Source organism: Dendrobates tinctorius, unplaced genomic scaffold (assembly GCF_039654945.1).
Source record: "Dendrobates tinctorius isolate UK_male_01 unplaced genomic scaffold, ASM3965494v1 ptg000114l, whole genome shotgun sequence".
In the NCBI taxonomy this organism is placed as follows: Eukaryota; Metazoa; Chordata; class Amphibia; order Anura; family Dendrobatidae; genus Dendrobates; species Dendrobates tinctorius.
In genome coordinates this window covers 17477152-17493842 of record NW_027361782.1, presented here as the reverse complement: position 1 = coordinate 17493842, position 16691 = coordinate 17477152, and the positions used below count along the sequence as shown (strand labels likewise).

At 41.4% G+C, this 16691-nt stretch overlaps 1 long non-coding RNA gene across 1 annotated transcript in view; it reads left to right on the top strand.

Moving 5' to 3' along the window:
- LOC141101103 (uncharacterized) overlaps nucleotides 1–16691 on the top strand; it is a 57048-nt gene that overhangs the window by 13070 nt on the left and 27287 nt on the right. Inside the window, exons 2-3 of the long non-coding RNA XR_012234890.1 lie at nucleotides 9415–9898; nucleotides 10445–10527. This is a non-coding gene — a long non-coding RNA (uncharacterized lncRNA). The remainder of the gene's footprint in view (nucleotides 1–9414; nucleotides 9899–10444; nucleotides 10528–16691) is intronic.

The window sequence follows — 16691 nt, the reverse complement described above, 5'->3', positions numbered from 1 at the left end:
TGTAGATGATAGATAGAAAAACCTGACCAGCACCTCCTAAGTGTGAACAGGTGCAAGCTGCAATGACTGCATAATATGAAAGGGAAACTCAGCAGCACTCTGTAAGGGTCAAGATACATTAAAATATTAAACTAAATTATGCTCTTATTCAATAAAATTTACTTACAAAAAATGAAGGGTCTTATCACATAAATTGGCCATTTCATGCTTTCCCATCAACCACGGCAAGGTGACCTCCCTCTGATGCATATCCTACTGTATATGCCACCCTTGAGCCATGTTTGTCCATTTACCTGTAGGCTCATAGCCCAAGATTGGCATGTACAATAGGATAAGAATTAAGAATTCTCCGCCCTACAGTGACATCTTGGTTCCCATGTAGATGTGATTCAGCCGGCCATGCTTTACTAGCAGATTGTGATTTATTCCAACTCCTCATTCCTTCTGCTTCTGACCCTGAATTGTTAATGGTTTTTCTTGAACATTGTTCATGCACTGTTTACTATCTACTGTTCTTGAAGTGCTGACCCTCGACTCCATTTCTGACGGGACTCATTCTGATATCTCATCCTATTGTATCCAGAGCGCTCTCTTGGTGACATCCTTAGGCCTGTTGCACACATCCGTTTGTCAGCATCAGTCAAGATCTGCCGATTTGGAAAAAAAATGAATCCGCCATTTTTCTTGGCGGATCCGTTTTTTCCCCCATAGACTTGCACTATCGGCGGATCTTGACGGATGTTCATTCGCTGGAGCCGATATTTTGTGGATCCGCCAAAATTTTGGCGTCCGCTGACATCAATGGACGGACAATCCAACGTTTTTTGCAACGTCGGATCCGCATTTTTGCTACTCCTGGAGATTTAACCCTAAATACCTGCCGCAGGAAAAATATCTCTCTCTCCTTTTACCGCGAGATGCCGATCCTCCCCGGATTCCCGCGAGATGCCGATCCTCCCCGAATTCCCGCGAGATGCCTGCCCGCTCCCGGATTATTTTTTTTTTCTAAGTGCGGTTCCTTTAAAATTCACATATCGGCAGATCCCAGCGCACCAACAGTCCGGTAGCTCACGTTGGTGTATCGTCGCCCGCGGATCCGTTCTCCACCTTTTTGGCGGCTACCAACTGACAAGGAAAACGTAAGTGTGAAACAGGCCTTAGATTCTATAAATGAGCAACTTGATGCTAAACAAATTCACTTAGAAATTTCGAAAAATTTGTAGATTGTATCAAATCTGCATTTCTAGATATTTGGCTAGTGTGAAAATTCACTAAAATGGTCAGAAATTTGTTGGCTTCATATGGCCCTGGAAGGGATCAGAAAACAATTAAATATCATACACAGTCTGCGCTTTTACTGTTCCTGCTACCACTGCCCCCTTCTGGTCCTCCACTTGCTCCCCAGTATTTTGTCACACTTCGTCTGGCCTTCTGGTTCAGACTAGATGATGGCACAATGTATGGAACCAGGCTTGGACTGGCCCATGAGTAACGGGGAATCCCCCGGTGGGCCTCAACCCCATTGTATGGGCAGTACTTGGCATAGTTCACTTGATTCACTCTGTACAGAAAAAAACAGCATCTCATCATTAACCAAACTACCCAGTTTATTATTATATATATAGGTAAGTTTGTGAACAAGGTTAGGGTAATAATTGTATGCAGGTGAAAGGTGGGCCTCCCATAGTCAATATTACAGGTGGGCCCCAAGCACCCCAGTCCGACACTGTATGGAACCATGACAATATAATGTGTGCATCCCCCAACACCTGCAAGAGTGAAAAGAAGACTGGAGCCGGAGTGAGTGCCTTAGGATTCGCGCAAAGCTATGGCGGCATGCACAGTGGAGGGAAGGGGTTAATATGCTATTTTTCAGTTTGTTTTAATCTCTTCCTGTTTTTACTTTTTTAAAGAAATTGTGGCACATTCCATTTTCACTTCTCATCGAATAATTTTTATTATGTGATGGCTGCTTCACTTCTGTCACCAATCAGTGACTATTCAGGTTATATTCGAAATGTAATTGTATTTTTAACTTTTAACAACCTTTTGGCCTCACTTGATACAAACGCCCAAAATCTCCCTAAATTACGGCAAGTGAATATTAAATATGAGCAAAGTCTGTCAAATTTTAGGAAATACACTGGATCTGACAAATTCAATTTATGTAAATCTTACATTACATTCACCATTTTGCACAAAACGGAAAGGAAATAGCACATGACCTAAGGTGCTAATATAAGGGCGTCAACATAACGTCTTGTAGTTATCACATTATATAGTACTAACTGAAGAGCCCGGCGCTGCCCGGGCATAGTAACTGAGACACCAGAAACGCACTGAGAACGCAAACATCTATATCTTCTATGCTGGCATTTGAACCTCTACCCTGTATCCATTGAGTGAATAAAAGAAATTTGTTTTCACTACATCGTGGAGCTGGACAACCTTTTTCCATGTCAGAACCAGAGCGCTGAGTGGAACGGTCCTAACTTCCATACCGGGGATCCCTTTAAGAGAGGCCTGGGGTCAAAACCAAAGTGCTCTGTGCTCCTTTCTGTGGGGCAGACAATGGCTGGAAGCTTATGTTCCCAGGGATGCCAGATTTCTCCCACACAGTCAGTGTCTGCTGAGGTGTTGACAAGTGGGAAAATTTGCTCATAGCAACCAATCACAGCTCAGCTTCTTTTAACCAGCCCTGGTGAAATGAGATGCTTAGTGATTGGTTGCAAGGATAACTGTTGCTTATAGCAACCAATCACAGCTCAGCTTCTTTTGAACAGCTCTTGTGGAATGAAAGATGCTTCGTGATTGGTTGGTGATACACACATACATACATTCAGTTTTATGTATATAGATAGCACAGGCAACCAGGTGGAAATATTATGACCTATATAAAAGCCAAGGCAGGGAATGCAGCTGACATTTTGGAATGAATGTGATCAATGATATTTCATCACAACTCAGCAATATAGATAGATAGAGGAAACCATAAGGGTATGTTTCCACGGTCAGTAAATGCTGCGGATTGGACGCTGTGTACATCCGCAGTGTCCAATCCGCAGGGGTCAGATGTTATAGCATAGTGGAGGGGATTTTATGAAATCCCATCTCCACTATGCCTCCAGCTTCCCTGCATAACCGGACAAGCGTCGCGCCTTTCCAGACCGCAGCATGTCTATTTAACTTGCAGAGATGCTCAGTCTCAGCAAGATAAATATCACCATCTATGTATAGGATGCGGTGATTCTGCATGGTTCAATGAACACATGTGGAATCACCGAGCGTACCATAGCCAGCTGCGTCCAAAGTGCTGCCAATACTGACCGTGGAGACATACAGTTGTGGCCAAAAGTATTGACACCCCTGCAATTCTGTCAGATAATACTCATTCCTGAAAATGATTGCATTTAATTTGTCTTAAATGAAAAAGCACAATAAGAATTGTCCTAAAACCAAATTGGATATAACTCCACACCCAACATAAAAAAGAGGGTGGACAAATGTATTGGCACTGTTCGAAAAATCATGTGATGCTTCTCTAATTTGTGTAATTAACAGCACCTGTAACTTACCTGTGGCACCTAACAGGTATTGGCAATAACTAAATCACACTTGCAGCCAGTTGACATGGATTAAAGTTGACTCAACCTCTGTCCTGTGTCCTTGTGAGTACCACACTGAGCATGGAGAAATGAAAGAAGACCAAAGAACTGTCTGAGGACTTGAGAAACCAAATTGTGAGGAAACATGAGCAATCTCAAGGCTACAAGTCCATCTCCAAAGACCTGAATGTTCCAGTGTCTACCGTGCGCAGTGTCATCAAGAAGTTTAAAGCCCATGGCACTGTGGCTAACCTCCCTAGATGTGGACAGAAAAGAAAAACTGACAAGAGATTTCAACTCAAGATTGTGCGGATGTTGGATATAGAACCTCGACTAACATCCAAACAAGTTCAAGCTGCCCTGCAGTCCTAGGGTACAACATTGTCAACCCGTACTATCCGTTGGCGTCTGAATGAAAAGGGACTGTATGGCAGGAGACCCAGGAAGATGCCACTTCTTACCCCGTGACATAAAAAAGCCAGGCTGGAGTTTGCCAAAACGTACCTGAAAAAGCCTAAAACGTTTTGGAAGAATGTTCAGATGAGACAAAAGTAGAGCTTTTTGGGCAAAGGCATCAACTTAGAGTTTACAGGAGAAAAAAAGAGGCATTCAAAGAAAAGAACACGTTCCCTACAGTCAAACATGGTGGAGGTTCCCTGATGTTTTGGGGTTGCTTTGCTGCCTCTGGCACTGGACTGCTTGACCGTGTGCATGGCATTATGAAGTCTGAAGACTACCAACAAATTTTGCAGCATAATGTAGGGCCCAGTGTGAGAAAGCTTTGTCTCCCTCAGAGGTCATGGGTCTTCCAGCAGGACAATGACCCAAAACACACTTCAAAAAGCGCTAGAAAATGATTTGAGAGAAAGCACTGGAGACTTCTAAGGTGGCCAGCAATGAGTCCAGACCTGAATCCCATAGAACACCTGTGGAGAGATTTAAAAATGGCAGTTTGGAGAAGGCACCCTTCAAATATCAGGGACCAGGAGCAGTTTGCCAAGGAAGAATGTTCTAAAATTCCAGCAGAGTATTGTAAGAAACTCATTGATGGTTACCGGAAGCGGTTGGTCGCAGTTATTTTGGCTAAAGGTTGTGCAACCAAGTATTAGGCTGAGGGTGCCAATACTTTTGTCTGGCCCATTTTTGGAGTTTTGTGTGAAATGATCAATGTTTTGCTTTTTGCTTCATTCTCTTTTGTGTTCTTTCATTTAAGACAGATTAAATGAAGATAATAATACCAAAGAATTTGTGATTGCAATCATTTTCAGGAAGAAACTGAGTATTATCTGACAGAATTACAGGGGTGTCAATACTTTTGGCCACAACTGTACCCTAACCCCTTTACCCCCAAGGGTGGTGACCAATTTCCATTTATGAGGTAATAACTCTGACAATGTTTTCTTGTGACATATTGTACTTCATGTTAGTGGAAAAGTTTCACTATACCTTGCACTATAACTTGCATTTATTTGTGAAAAAAACAGAAATTTGCCAAAAAGTTTGCAATTTTCCAACTTTGAATTTTTATGCCCTTAAATCACAGAGATATGGCACACAAAAAAACTTAAAGGGAATCTGTCACCCCTTTTTTTGACTATCAGCTGCAGGCATTGACATTGTCAGGAGAGGTCTGGCGCCTGCGCACTGCAGTATTCTGCTCTGCCCTCAACAGGGCAGAGCAGTGCGCCTGCGCCGGAGCCACTACAGGAAGGAAAGAAGAGGAAGGCATCGTATGAAGATGGGAGGCATCGGACCAGACCGCGACACCCATCGGACCGGACCGCTCCCTCTGGTGAGTATAATCTAATGTGTTTTTCTTATCTTTCAGGTTACATCGGGGGCTTATCTACAGCATTACAGAATTGTGTAGATAAGCCCCTGACGTCAATGCAGGCAGCTGATAGTCCAAAAAAAAGGGTGACAGATTCCCTTTAATAAGTAACATTTCCCACATGTTTTCTTTACATCAGCACAATTTTGGAACCCAAATTTTTTTTTTTGACAGGAAGTTATAAGGGTTAAAGGTTGACCAGCAATTTCTCACTTTTACAACACCATTTTATTTTTACGGACCACATCACATTTGAAGCCACTTTGAGAGGTCAATATGATAGAAAATACCCAAAAGTGACACGTACGGAAATACCACATTCAAGAAGTTTATTAACCCTTCAGGTCCTTCACAGGAATTTTTTGAATGTTTAAAAAAATGAACATTTAACCTTTTTTCCAAAAAAATTATTCAGGTCCAATTTTTTGTATTTTCCCAAGGGTAACAGGAGAAATTGGACGGCAGAAGTTATTGTGCAATTTGTCCTGCGTACGCTGATACCTGATATGTGGGGGGAACCACTGTTTCGGCGCATTACAGAGCTCAGAAGGGAAGGAGCGCCGTTTGACTTTTTCAATGCAAAATTGGCTGGAATTCAGATCGGATGCCATGTCACATTTGGTGAGCCCCTGATGTACCTAAACAGTGGAAACCCCCCACAAGTGACCCCATTTTGGAAACTAGGCCCCCCAAGGAACTTATCTAGATATGTGGTGAGAACTTTGAACCCACAAGGGCTTCACAGAAGTTTATAACGTAAAGCGGTACAATTAAAAAATCATATTTTTTCCAAAAAAATGATCTTTTCACCTCCAATTTTTATTTTCCCAAGGGTAACAGGACCCTAAAAGTAATTGTGCAATTTGTCTTGAGTACACTGATACCCTATATGTGGGTGTAAATGTCTATTTGGGCGCATGGCAGAGCTCGGAAGGGAAGCAGCGCCATTTGACTTTTTTGGCTGGAATTGAGATCGGACACCATGTCGCGTTTGGAAAGCCCCTGATGTACCAAAACAGTGGAAACCCCCCACAAATGACACCATTTTGGAAACTAGACCCCCCAAGGAACTTATCTAGGTGTGTGGTGAGAACTTGGAACCTCCAAGGGCTTCACAGAAGTTTATAATGCCCGGGCGTGAAAATAAAAAAATCGTATTTTTTCCACAAACATGATCATTTAGTCCCCAATTTTTTTATTTTTCCAAGGGTACCAGGAGAAATTGAACCCCAAAAGTTGTCCAATTTGTCGTGAGTACGCTGATACCTCATATCTGGGAGAAAACTACGGTATGGGCACACATCGGGGCTCGGAAGGGAAGTAGTGACGTTTTGGAATGCAGACTTTGATGGAATGGTCTGCGGGTGTCATGTGCATTTGGAGAGCTTCTGCCTAAACTATTGAAACTCCCCACAAGTGACCCCATTTTGGAAACTAGACCCCCCCACGGAACTTATCTAGATGTGAGGTGAGCACTTTGAACCCCCAAGTGCTTCACAGACGTTTATAACGCCCAGGTGTGAAAATAAAAAAATCATTTTTTTTCCACAAAAATGATATTTTTGCAACCAATTTTTTATTTTCCTAAGGGCATCAGGAGAAATAGGACCACAAAAGTTGTTTTGCAATTTGTCCTGAGTAGGCGGATACCCCATATATGGGGGTAAAACACTGTTTGGGTGCATGGCAGAGCTTGGAAGGGAAGGAGCACCATTTGACTTATTCAACGCAGAATTGGCTGGAATTGAGATCAGACGCCATGTTGCATTTGGAGAGCACCTGATGTGCCCAAACAGTGAAAACCCCCCAATTCTAACTCCAACCCTAACCCCAACACACCCCTAGCCCTAACCCTAATGGGAAAATGGAAATAAATACATTTTTTTTAATTTTATTATTTTTCCCTATCTAAGGGGGTGATAACGGGGGGTTTAATTTACTATTTATGGCGGTTTTTATATTTGGCAGCTGTCATACGCTAAAAGACGCTTTTTATTGTAAAAATACTTTTTGCATCACCACATATTAAGAGCTATAATTTTACAATATTTTGACCCACTGAGTCATGTGAGGTCTTATTTTTTGCGGGACGAGTTGGCGCTTTTATTGGTATCATGGTCGGGCACGTGACATTTTTTGATAGCTTTTTATTCTGATTTTTGGGACACAATGAACAAAAACCAGCGTTTCATGAATTTCTTTTGGGTGGTGCGCTTACACCATTCTGCGTGCGGTAAAATTGATAAAGCGGTTTTATTCTTCGGGTCAGTACGGTTATAGCAATACCTCGTTTATGTCTTTTTTTATGTTTTGGCGCTTTTATGCAATAAAAACAATTTTATATAAAAAATAATTATTTTTGCATCGCTTTATTCTGCGAGCTATAACTTTTTATTTTTTCTCTGACGCTGTATGATGGCTCGTTTTTTGCGGGACAAGATGACATTTTCAGCGGTACCATGGATATTTATATGTGTCTTTTTGATCGCGCGTTATTGCCCTTCTTGTTGGGCGGTATGATAATAAAACATTATTTTTTGCTTCGTTTTTTATTTTTATTTTTTAAGGGGTTCACTAAAGGGGTTAACTAATGGGACAGTTTTATAGGGCGGGTCGTTACGGATGCGGCGATACCAAATATGTGTACTTTTATTGTTTTTGGTTTTTTTATTTCCAAAAAATGAATTTATTAGGGAATATTTTTTTTTTAATTTATTTAGCGATTTTTTTTTAAAAATTATTTTTACACTTTTTTTTTAACTTTATTAGGTTGTCCCCGGGGGGACATCACTGTCCTGTGACAGATCAACGATCTGTCACAGGCATTGAAGAAGACTTCCTCTTGCCGGTGCTTTGCAGGCGTGAGGAAGCCAGCTCCCTGCAGGCCCCCGAAGGTCCCCGTCGCCATCGTGGATTCGGGGACCTGCAGGGAAGGCGATCCCCGCAGCGGCGCTGCACATTGAGCTGCTGTGGGGGGCTCAGGGAAGCACGAAGGAAGCCCCCTCCCTGCCGATGCTTCCCTTTATCGTGTTTGATCGCGGTGTGCAAGGGGTTAACGCATCGGGGGCGGTCCGTGACCGCCCCTGACACACTGTGCCGGGTGTCAGCTGTGATAGTCAGCTGACACCCGGCTGCGATCAGCAGCGCTCACTACGTGGGCGCCGCTGATCGCTGTGACATACTATCCCATCCCTGGGAATTAAGTCCCAGGGGACATGGACAGGATAGTACGTCACATGGCAGTAAAGGGTTAAAATATTAATAAAAGGAAAATAGGCCAATGCAAAAGTTTGAGCACCTATTGAGATTTGTGTGCTCAGATAAGTTTGACCAAGGTTTCACACCTTAATTAACCTGTTAGGGTTATGGCTTATTCACTATCATCGTTAGGAAAGGTTAGGTGATGAAAATGTCCCACTTTATAAAATCCCAACCTCCTCTAACCTTGTGCCAAAAAACAGCAGCCGTGGGATCTTCTAAGCAGCTGCCTAGCACTCAGAAAAAGAAAATGGTGGAGGCCCACAAAGCAGGACAAAGCTATAAGAAGATAGCAAAGGGTTTTCATGTTGACCTTTCCTCACTTTGAAATGTAACCATCGGACGGGACTAATGTGCCTGACAGGCGCTTCTCTTTTCCTTTCATTTCTCCCTCCTCACCAGATTGTTATGAGATCCCCTCCCTCCAGGTAGCTTCCTGGCTCTAGCTGCTGTGTGAAACCTGCTACCACAGTTGGATTGCAGAGCTTCAGGAGGGCAGATAGAACTGTGCTGGCTTCTCAGGCTCATTGTTCCCGAACACGTCACACTTTATACTGTTGGTATTTTATGTTTTTAGTCATCACAATTATTTATTTAGCTTGTTTTATGAATGGATAGTGCAAAGTGTGTGGATATTTCATAGAAATAAGGCAGATTACAATTGAATGTGTGCTTCTCAGGCACATTGTTCCCTAACACATATTCTTTCTCTTGCTTCAGATTATCTGCTGAAATGGAGAGGAAAATGTATAATTTATCAGAACCCCTTCATGTTGAGGAAGTGAGAAACATGCAGTTAGAGGAAGGAAACCGAGCATTTCCGAAACCGGTAGGAAGGAAAGGAATTGGTCCACATTGCTCTCCGGATCCCACCACGTGACTACTGACATCACGAAGGTCCTGCAGACACTCTGCAGCCAGCAGCTTCACGCTGTGAACCACGCTAGCGCGTCGAGGGATCAGTGAGTAATATGAGAGTCTGTCACCGGCCGGGACAGTGCTCTAGAACCTAACTGTGTGTTGGACATTTCACCCTGCTTTGTCCTCAAGCAAGTGCAGCAGGCATGTAGGAGTGGCAGTGCTCCAGCAACCATCTGTGCATCGGAGTTTTAACCCTGTCCTCAAGCAAGTGCAACACACTAAATCGGAGGTATCACCCTCTCTCTTCAATGCAAATCTTAGTATTGCACTGGACATATTTGAGGTAAATCTCCAGCAGGCTCTTTTTTTTATAATTTACTGCTTCTAAATTTTACCTTTATCTTTATTTATACAAATGCCTCTGCATATATTTTTTATATTTATATGTTCATGTTTTTAATCTAGGGTTAATTTAGAGTGATATATCAAGGATATCTCAGCGCAGACATATATCTATGGTTATAAGAAATGACAGTTACCAGGAACTGTGAAGGTCAAGATGATTTCATCTTCACCTTGCTCAACTGTTCACAATAACAGTAATGTTAATCAGGGGTGGACAAACTTTTACATACCACTATAGATAGCTAACATTAACATAGATAGATAGATGTGATAGGAAGAGAGAATTAGGGGGAAAAATAAATAATTTTCATTCACAATATCTAATATGTGTTGAAGAAATTTAAAGAAATGCCCGGCCCAGCTCCTGGATAAGTGTATTTCCTTGACTTCCTGCCTTTTATTTGTTATTTTATACTTATTTTTATTTTTTGTATCTTGTTGCTGATCGTTATCCTCATCCTTCTTTTGTTTTCTCTTTTCCAAGGGTAATTGTACTACTGAACAGTTCTCCATCCTCCTCATCCAGCAGTCTGCTATCTGTGCCCGTGTACACATCCTGTTTCCATGGTAAGCCAGCACTCGCTTCGGCTGCCTGAGTATTCAGGTTTTTACCATACACATCACTACTGCGGACTGTTTACCTGTGCCAATTTTGCTTTTGGTCATCAGACAACCCTGCTCTGCTACTTCTTTATAAATTCTCATCATGACATACTCAACCTGCTGGACTGCCGTACTCTGCTACATTGCTAAATGTGAGTCTATTGAAAAAACCCAACCCTCTGCTTCGCTGGACTCTGTTGCATCACAAATGTCTTTAGTCACACCCATCTCTGTTGTATTTCTGGACACTTCTACATTACCAATCCTTATGAGTTGTTGCACTCTTCTACCTTATTCAACTGTGCTCCATTGCTATCATGAGTCTCCTGGTGCACTCAGCGCTGTTGCCTTGATGATACTACTTGCTGTGCCATTGTCCTGACTCTGCTTCGGTTCATCCACCTATCATCCATTTCTTTAGCTATCTTTGCTCTAACCGGTTTGCTCTGCTGCATCAACACTAGTTTGTGTTGAATTCCATCTGCTCATCCGGACTATGAACTGTGAGAATCCACTCCACCAGACAAGAGATAAATCGTCTGTTTCCATATGATGAATATCCTCATCAAATAATGATGATTCGTAAAATCTCCATTCTGCTCTTAAGGTGCTTCGGTGGAAGGATGAGCCTGATTTGGTTGGCGATCCTCTTCTCTGCATTTCATACCATTAATAATATTCACAATGAGATTTCCCAAAAAACCTATGTCCTATGAAGAATTTCCCTCCGCAGACAAAAAAGCAATTAAAACAACTCCATAAAAAAAGATTAAGTCAACTTGGGCTAAGGCTCTCGTCTTCACAAGCCTCAGAGCAGCTGCAGCAGTGGCCCCAGAGCCATGTTCACCCTACTCTCCTACAATTAGTCTGGATGTGATCGTGACCTTTGCCGGGTGAATTGTCAGACCACTTCTGGCATTTCTGCAAAGTTCTCAACACAGAATATAATTTTCGTTCTGACTTTCCTCTCTCTATATAAAGTTGTGTAGGCCAGGTGTACGTTCTTACCAAGGACATACATTATAACTGCCTGCGGACGGGATTTATGCTTGGTGCATGTTTGCTGCTACTTTGGATGTATATTCAGAAATGTTTTAGAGGAAAGTTTTGCCATGAATGTCAATGTGAGAGAAACCTTTCCTGTATACCAGCTGTTACCGAGAATCTGGACGCTCTGAATCTCTTCTTGTGCTGCAGTTAATGTCATCTACTTAATGGCAGCTTAAGGGCAGAATCCTGTGTACGGGACGTGCAAAACTGCAATACCAGAGAAAACGTGCAAAAGCGTCGCTAATGTATTTCTTTTTCTTTCTCTCTTTCTTTTCATTTTTCCTTTTTTCTTTATTTTCTTTCCTTATCTTTCTTTCTTTCAATTTTTCCTTTTCTTTCTTTCTTCTCATTCTCCCTCTTTTTCCTCTTTGTTTCCTTATCTCTTTCTTTTTCTTCCTTCCTTCCCTCCTTACAGTGCACAGACATCCCAATGTCTTTCTTTTTCTTTCTTTTTTTTTTTTCTTAAGATAAGAAGAGGCAGCCCTCCATTAATAGGCAAAAATTCTAGACTTTATTAGCCCATGTTTGACTAGCACAGGACCTTTCTCAAGTTCTTATCTTAATATATCTAATGGATTATGGGATTATTAGTCCAGAACACATGCACAATGATTTTGTTTTTATTATTTTTTGCACTTTCTTGCATTTTGTATACTGTGTTTTCTCTTTTTAGATCATAATTACAACCCAAAACATCCAAATAACCCTGATCAAAAAAGCACATACCCCATTTCTTAATACCGTTTATTGCCCCTCTAACATCAATGAGAGCTTTTGTGGTAGTTGTGGATGAGGTTCTTTACTTTCTCAGATGGTAAAGCTGCCCACTCTTTTTGGCAAAAAGCCTCCAGTTCCTGCAAATTCCTGGGCTGTCTAGCATGAACTGAGCTCTTGAGATCTCCCCAGAGTGGCTCTATGATATTGCTGTCAGGAGACTGAGATGGCCACTCCACAACCTTCACTTTGTCCTGCTGTAGCTAATGACAGTTCAACTTGGTCTTGTGTTTTGAAACATTGTCATGTTGGAACGTCCAAGTACGTACCATGTGCAGCTTCTGTGCTGATGATTGCAAATTTGCCTCCAATGTTTGCTGACAATGTGCTGCATTCATCTTTTGTTCAACTGTGATCAAGTTTCCTGTACCTTTCAAGCTCACCTATCACCAAAACATCAGCGATCCACCTCTGTGTTTTACAGTAGGAGTGGTGTTCCTTTCTTCATAGGCCTTGTTGACCTGTCTCCAAATGTAATTTTTATGGCTATGGACAAAAAGATGAATTTTGGTCTCATCACTCCAAATTACCTTGTTACAGAAGTTTTGAGGCTTGTCTCTGTGCTGTTTTGTGTATTGTAGGTGAGATACTTTGTGGCATTTGCACAGTAATGACTTTCTTCTGGCGACTCAACCATGCAGCCCATATTGCTTGAAGTACCTCCTTATTGTGCATCTTGAAACAGCCACACCGCTAGTTTTCAGAGAGTCAAGTATTTCAGCTGATGTTATTTGTCAGTTTTTCTTTGCATCTCAAACAATTTTCCTGGAAGTTTTGGACAAAATATCTGTTGGTCTACCTGGCCATGGTTTTGTTTTTAGAGTGCCCATGATTTTCCATTTGTTAATCATAGTTTGAATGCTGGGGACTGGCATTATCAATTCCTTGGATAAATTTTTGTTTCTGTCTCCTGTTTTATTCAGTTCAACTACCTTTTCCCATAGATCTGACAATCCTTTTGCTTCCCCTTGACTCACAATCCAGAAACATCAGTGGCTGGATGAAAGATGGAAGAGTCTGTCTGGATCCCAGAAACTCACTCAGCTTTTATGCACACACACTGATTACAAGCGAACAGGTCACAGGTGAGGATGTTACCTTTAGTAGCCATTCAAACCCATTTGTGTCAACTTTTGTGCATGTTATCAGGCCAAAATCTCCCAGGTATGTGAACTTTTGATCCGGGTCATTTGGATGTTTTGGGTTTCGGCTCGTCATTATGATTTAAAAAGAGAAAACACGGTAGTTTGACAAGAAATGTCTTCACCCAACCACTAACCATGAATGGAGACAAAGTTTTGGTGTTATCATTAGAGTTGAGCGATACCGTCCGATACTTCAAAGTATCGTATCGGATGGTATCGGCCGATCTTTAAAAAAAGTATCGGTATCGCCGATTCCGATACCGGAAGTCCCATTCAAGTCTATGGGACTTCCGGTATCGGAATAAGAAAAACCCTTTCCTGCCCTTGTACAGCCTCTCTGGGGTCTGTACGGGCCTTTCGGGGGGCTGTGCCGGCCTGCCAGGGGGTCTGTGCAGGCTCCGGTGGTCTGTGCCGGCCTGCCGGGGGGCTGTGCCGGCCTGCCGGGGGGCTGTGCAGGCTCCGGTGGGCTGTGCCGGCCTGCCGGGGGGCTGTGCCGGCCTGCCAGGGGGTCTGTGCAGGCTCCGGTGGTCTGTGCCGGCCTGCCGGGGGGCTGTGCCGGCCTGCCGGTGGTCTGTGCAGGCTCCGGGGGGCTGTGCAGGCATCGTCCGATGGGACTACAAGTCCCATCGGGCGATGCCTGCTACCATGACAGTGATTGACACATTAGCCAATGATGGGACAGTAGTAGTCCCATCATCCGGCTAATGTGTTAAATGTAAAAAAAAAAAAAAAATTACATGCTACATACATACAACATGCATACTACATACATGCTACATTCATACTACATACTACATACATGCTACATTCATACTACATAAATACTACATGCAACATACATACTACATACATACTACATGCATGCTACATGCATGCTACATACATACCACATACATAACACATATATACTACATGCATGCTACATACATACTACATGCTACATACATACCATATACATACTACATGCATGCTACATACATACTAAATGCATGCTACATACATACTACATGCTACATACATACTACATATATACTACATGCATGCTACATACATACTACATGCTACATACATACTACATATATACTACATGCATGCTACATACTACATGCTACATACATACTACATATATACTACATGCATGCTACATACATACTACATGCATGCTACATACATACTACATGCTACATACATACCACATACATACTACATATATACTACATGCATGCTACATACATACTGCATGCTACATGCATGCTACATACATACTACATGCTACATACATACCACATACATACTACATATATACTACATGCATGCTACATACATACTGCATGCTACATGCATGCTACATACATACTACATACATACTACATGCTACATACATACCACATATATACTACATACATACAATACATTCATACAATACATACATAGACATACAGTACATATAACATAGAGTAACATACTTACCAATACTTGTCACATTGTTCCCCGAAGCCATTGTCTTTTCCGGAATAAATATTAACATAACAAACCACAAAAATACTCACCCACGATCCGAAGCAGTCCACGAGTGAGTCCATTGCTGTGTGGGAAATTCCCACGCAGCAATGGCATAAAGTGAGACTAGGGACTTTTTTTTTTTTAAGTGGCGGAGGAATACAGTGCGGAAGGATACCTACCTTCCGTCATTGGATTCCTGCAGCCCGTAGAGAACGGCAGCATCATCTGATGCTGCAGTTCTCTACCCAAGATCGTCGTGGGACACACTCGTGGACTGCTTCGGATCGTGGGTGAGTATTTTTGTGGTTTGTAATGTTAATATTTATTCCGGAAAAGACAATGGCTTCGGGGAACAATGTGACAAGTATTGGTAAGTATGTTACTCTATGTTATATGTACTGTATGTCTATGTATGTATTGTATGAATGTATTGTATGTATGTAGTATATATGTGGTATGTATGTAGCATGTAGTATGTATGTAGTATGTATGTAGCATGCATGTAGCATGTAGTATGTATGTAGCATGCATGTAGTATATATGTAGTATGTATGTAGCATGCATGTAGTATATATGTAGCATGTATGTAGTATGTATGTGGTATGTATGTAGCATGTAGTATGTATGTAGCATGCATGTAGTATATATGTAGTATGTATGTAGCATGTAGTATGTATGTAGTATGTATGTAGTATGTATGTGGTATGTATGTAGCATGTAGTATGTATGTAGCATGCATGTAGTATATATGTAGTATGTATGTAGCATGTAGTATGTATGTAGTATGTATGTAGCATGCATGTAGCATGTAGTATGTATGTAGCATGCATGTAGTATATATGTAGTATGTATGTAGCATGCATGTAGTATATATGTAGCATGTATGTAGTATGTATGTGGTATGTATGTAGCATGTAGTATGTATGTAGCATGCATGTAGTATATATGTAGTATGTATGTAGCATGTAGTATGTATGTAGTATGTATGTAGTATGTATGTGGTATGTATGTAGCATGTAGTATGTATGTAGCATGCATGTAGTATATATGTAGTATGTATGTAGCATGTAGTATGTATGTAGTATGTATGTAGTATGTATGTGGTATGTATGTAGCATGTAGTATGTATGTAGCATGCATGTAGTATATATGTAGTATGTAGTATGTATGTAGCATGCATGTAGTATATATGTAGCATGTATGTAGTATGTATGTGGTATGTATGTAGCATGTAGTATGTATGTAGCATGCATGTAGTATATATGTAGTATGTATGTAGCATGTAGTATGTATGTAGTATGTATGTAGTATGTATGTGGTATGTATGTAGCATGTAGTATGTATGTAGCATGCATGTAGTATATATGTAGTATGTATGTAGCATGTAGTATGTATGTAGTATGTATGTAGCATGCATGTAGCATGTAGTATGTATGTAGCATGCATGTAGTATATATGTAGTATGTATGTAGCATGCATGTAGTATATATGTAGCATGTATGTAGTATGTATGTGGTATGTATGTAGCATGTAGTATGTATGTAGCATGCATGTAGTATATATGTAGTATGTATGTAGCATGTAGTATGTATGTAGTATGTATGTAGTATGTATGTGGTATGTATGTAGCATGTAGTATGTATGTAGCATGCATGT